A 5298-nucleotide genomic window follows, 5' to 3' on the forward strand; every position below is an offset into this window, starting at 1 on the left:
TCTCAGTCGTCCAAGTTCGCCACATAACGTATGGAAACTTCCGAACCCAAGGCCAAACATCACGGTTTTGCTAAAACCCTAATTTTGGTCGCGCCTAAAGCATGCCAATGCCATGCGGCCCTACTACCATGCCGCTGGCTGCCAAACGAAGGGTTGCAACAATCAACGGCTACCCTTCCATTTGAGATGCAGATCCCAGCCGTCCAAGTTCGCCACACAACGCATGGCAACTTCCGGCCCAAGGCCAAACATCACGGTTTTTCCCAAACCCTAATTTTAGCCGCGCCTAAAACGTGCCAAAGCCATGCGGCCCTACCACCATGCCGCTGGATGCCAAACGAAGGGTTGCAACAATCAAAGACTACCATTCCATCTGAGATGCAGATCTCAACCCTCCAAGTTCGCCACCTAACGCATGGCAACTTCCGTCACAAGGCCAAACATCACGGTTTATGCCAAAACCCTAATTTTGGCCGCGCCTAAAACATGCCAAAGCCATGCGGCCCTACCACCATGCCGCTGGATGCCAAACGAAGGGTTGCAACAATCAACGACTACCCTTCCATCTGAGATGCAGATCTTAGCCGTACAAGTTCACCACCTAACGAATGGCAACATCCGGCCCAAGGCCAAACATCATGGTTTGTGCCAAAACCCTAGTTTTGGCCGCGCCTAAACAACGCCAAAATCCTAGCTAGGCCGCGCCTAAACCACGCCACTGGATGCAAACGAAGGGTTGCAACAATCAACAACCACCCTTCCTCCTGTGATACTAATCTCAGCCATACAAACTTGCCACCAAACGATTCATGAAAATCTCTTGGACACGACGTCAAAACCCTAATTTGACCGTGCCAAGAGCATGCAACCGCTGCAACCATGCCGCTGGTTGCCAAAAGAAGGGTTTCCACTACACCAATACATCTGGGTGCAATGCCAAAATCCGTTGGGCAAATTAATTTGTGCAAGCATATAAACGTTGGTCATCCGGTTTACCAACGTTTGTTGAGCAATGGATTATTTAATTTGTGAAACGCTTACAAAAATTTACGCAACGTATTACTCTAATTTGAGCAACACTTGTATACGTTGTAAACCCGTTTACGGGTAAAAAAAAAATAAATTCCGAAGACAATTCCAGGTAAATAAAAAAATTCGACAATAATTCCGGCAGATTTCTGCACCTTCATATACATTTGTATATCAACTAAAAGACACCTGATGTACCCAACCAAATAATTAATTCAACATTGTTTCTTTCTAATTACATAAACATAATTATATTTGTACATCATTACACCAAAATGACCATTGCGCATAAAATTGAGGGTCCTTACAGCATCCTTACAAGAATATTGCTTTCCGATATTAATCACACACAACGAAATTAATAACGTTCATGAAGATAAAGTGTTTGCTTACCAAATGACAGTTGTCCTATTCATTATTGAAGAATCTGCATTTAAGTATCATGATCTCTACTATACTTAAACAACGAACATAGACGGTACGCAGGTGCATGGATTTATAATTAGCAAACAAGGTACCTCGATTCTTTTTCTGCACATGGCACAATGACAGGAAGGATGTAACCAATCAATCTATCCTTATTATTACCAGCATCAACCAGTCTTACAGTAGGCATGAACAAGCAAGAGATAAGTTGAACTGCCAAGTCAGAAGAGATGTATCAGCGGCAAGTTCTGATGCAACGGGTCTTTGGAGTACAGATAGGGAAAATCTGCACAATAAGGAAGCACCAAATGATCTCATAAATCCCGAAGTCACAGAAGGTGACATCACTTGTCAGCATAGCATTAGGAATAAATATATAGCTAATGCTAGGGAAAATTTAAAATGGGACTTCAATTAAGCATCTCATTAAGGTATATCGAACTTGTTCAAATGATTGTATATAGCATATGAAAAGATATCTGGAAATACAATGCAGAAAGGCCAAAGAAAGCTCGTTAAGAAGCTGGAAGAATTATGATGTGCCTACTAGTAGAAGTAGTATCAACACCAAGAATATGCATTATCACCTTGGAATATGCATCACCACCACCAGGACTTGCATTGTTTCTTGTCATCATATGAATACAGTGACACATAAAAATGAATGATATTTGGAAATGAGTTTGTACTCCTCTTTTGCTCACTCCTGCAAATTAATTTTACAAATATTGTCATAAATGAGAACAGAGTACATTTTGAAACCATAGAAGGTAGGGAAATGGTATATCATCTAAACTAAAGGACAATAGAGTTTGAGATAAAATCAAATGAGTTTAACATCCTCATTGTGGGAATCATAGGTGACACATAACGTTATTGTTAATCTTTCACCCTCAATGGTCTGTTATGCAATGAGAAACAACGATACAAAACAGAACGCTCTAAATTAATGAGGTATACATGAGAGTTACCTACCTCATCTACAGAGTGGATATCATATGACGGAAGCCCATAAGAATGAGAAGAATTTCGCAGTTTCTAAATAACAGCTCATATGAATGACATAAAAATTTCACAGAACGCAATATACTTATGGACATCATATGACGAAAGCCCAGAGTTCTTGTTTAAGATCTAACTTGATATTCTTACTAATATAAAAGAACCAAGTATAATTAGTAAACTGGACCATGGTTAAAAAATTATCTGTGCAAACTCCAAGGGAATGAGGAATACAGATTTATTTGACTGCAGAGATCATATGAAAATATTTGTTCTTACCGGCTCTAAGAACTGAAGGCCTAGTCTTGCAGCTTCAATATCTGCAGATCTGACCAAATATGCGAATCCTGGAATGCATCATTAGCTAACAAGTCATATCAAGTGATCCAGGATAATTTTAGGTTAGCCATTCTTTAAACGGGAGAGACACTAAGGTTACGAAGTGCATATGCTACTTCCTTTCTTATGTCAAATGGAGCAGCAGCAAAAAGATGCAGCAACATAGGTACTGCCTTGCTAGAGTATATCAATTGTTTATGAGAAAGAGTACCCGCTGCTCTGTTGAATAGAACCCAAGCTTCCTCCTACACCATTAGAAAAAATAACAACTTAAAGTTGAGATAAAAATAATGCTACAGTAGTTGTCAGTAACGAAAATGCACCTCTTTCAATACCCGATACTCACATCTACAACATTTACAAGAGTTTATATGACATTTTCGGAAAACTTCAAATGATTCAGTATATTTGAATGTTTTTGAAACAGACATCATCTAGTGTCAGTAGTACAGGATCCTATATAGAAAAGAAATCAAATTTTCTTACCAGCCCGTCTCTATCATTGCGCGATTTCAGAACTTCATCAGTCGTGTCACCAAATAGGAAGAAGTTATCTTCTCCAATTTCCTCTCTCATTTCAACAATAGCCCCATCTAGTGTTTCAATTATGAGACAACCATTTAGTGAAAACTTCATGTTGCTTGTACTACTTGCCTCTCTTCATGTTGCTTTTACTACTTGCCTCTCTTATTTCATCTACAGATACATTGTAGTTTGGAAAAAGAACAACATGCATGTACATAGATTTTTCAGTTCATTGATACAAGTTAACATTTTCCTAAGAGTAATGTTAAGATAGCAAAACTGGTGATTCTTAGAAACTGAAGACTTTGAGATAATTCCTGCATCTAGGGAGGAGAACAAGAAAGGAAGCAAGCTAACCTTATGAAAACTGTACTGTACCTTTAAATAGTTATTGACCACGGACCCAACATCGTTCACCAACTTTACTATTCTTTTGGAATTTGTGTAAGTTTCAAATGCCTTCTCTCCAATCATGATGGTGCGAGCTACTGTCTTGGCATGTTCTTCAGGGCTCATTTCCTGTAAACAATCAATATGAGGTGTCATTCCATGCTTCATCAAGCCAACAAGTGCATATAATTACGTGAATTATGAAATTGTCCCCCAAAGCATTAAGGATTCTACTTTTAATCTTGAATCGAATGTCCAAATGAAGATACTTACATAATCAAACATAAACAATTAAAAATCTATAAGCGTATTAAAAAACACAAGTACCCGGAATGCGAGGAACAGTCAATCTACACACTCATTATCATTAACACAGGAACACCGACAGTATATTGCTCCCCGAATTGACAGATGCCACAAAGATTCTTTGTTCATATTTTTCATCATCTTATGGTAGTATGGAGAAGGAAGTGAGCAGCAGCAGCTCGGACCATTTGTTCGATAAATGGTCTGTATGTCCAAAACTTAGGATCCTAGAGAAAATCAAGGCATTCGACTTAAGTATCTAACTGAAAGAAAGAGAGGTAAACTACGTTGAAGTTCATCTAAAGGAAAGATAGTCAATTATACCAATGATTGAACAATCGCAAACTGATAAGCAATAAAAATCGTTGTCGTCAAGCCCATCACTTTTGAACCTAAGATAACAACAGGAGAACAAATCCAATTCAACAGACTTGAGCTTAAGAATCATAACACCTTTATGCATTGACATAAAAGTTAAGTAAATTCACCAACTTCTACCTGCATCACCACCCATTCTCGTAACAAATCCATGGGTTTCATCACAAACACATGCACCACCACCAACTAATTCCCCAAATTGGTAGCATAAACCACACCACCAACACCTGCTACCACCAACAAAATCACCCACACCTTCCCTAACAAAACCGTCAACACCACAAACTAACAGTTAAAACACCACAAACTAACAGTTAAAACACCACAAACTAACAGAAATCAAAAAAACTCCATCAAATAGTAAACGGAACATTTTTTTTTTGTGCAAAATCTTTACAAAATACTACCTAAGAAAAGACTTTATCAACAAAAAAAGGTAAAAGATTTGGGTTTATACCTGGTGAAATCTTCTTCTAGTACTCTCACTCTGTCAAAATAAAACGAGGGCTTGCTTTGATTTTAGGAGAAACATTAACTAAATCTAGGTTACATAATTAGGGAATATAAAATTCTGATTCTGAGATGGGTTTTGATTCAAAGATGCAGTTAGTATTAGGTTTTGAAATCAAGCTTGATTTGAGAGTCGTATGGATATACAAGATATCAATCTCCCTCTCGTACAGAAAATGAGTGAGACGAGGGTTTGTTTTTGGTCAAATCCAGGGTTATAAAAGAGGGGTTTTCTGTTAGATATAATACATGGGTTTAGATTTTGAGATGGGGTTATGGTTAGTCTTTGATTTCTGAGAGCTGAGATTGGAACTATGAGATTTTCAGAAGGGAGCTTTTTTGTATTTTTTTTGGAGGATTCAGAAGGGAGTTTGAGGAAGATAAGAAACAGAA

General features: G+C 38.1%; 1 long non-coding RNA gene across 6 annotated transcripts; it reads right to left on the bottom strand.

Annotated features, from left to right (window-relative positions):
• Positions 1-1239: 1239 nt before the first annotated feature.
• Positions 1240-5298, bottom strand: LOC113344164. Of its 6 annotated transcripts, none has more exons than XR_003357684.1 (9): positions 4853-5298; positions 4516-4655; positions 4342-4409; positions 4039-4244; positions 3700-3840; positions 3283-3389; positions 2737-3041; positions 2043-2161; positions 1240-1741 (listed from the first exon to the last, which is right to left on the bottom strand). It is a non-coding gene; the product is annotated as an uncharacterized LOC113344164 (long non-coding RNA). The 6 variants fall into 6 exon arrangements; XR_003357685.1 differs by having other exon boundaries at positions 3283-3492; XR_003357686.1 differs by having other exon boundaries at positions 3679-3840.

Source organism: Papaver somniferum, unplaced genomic scaffold (assembly GCF_003573695.1).
Source record: "Papaver somniferum cultivar HN1 unplaced genomic scaffold, ASM357369v1 unplaced-scaffold_75, whole genome shotgun sequence".
Classification (NCBI taxonomy): Eukaryota; Viridiplantae; Streptophyta; class Magnoliopsida; order Ranunculales; family Papaveraceae; genus Papaver; species Papaver somniferum.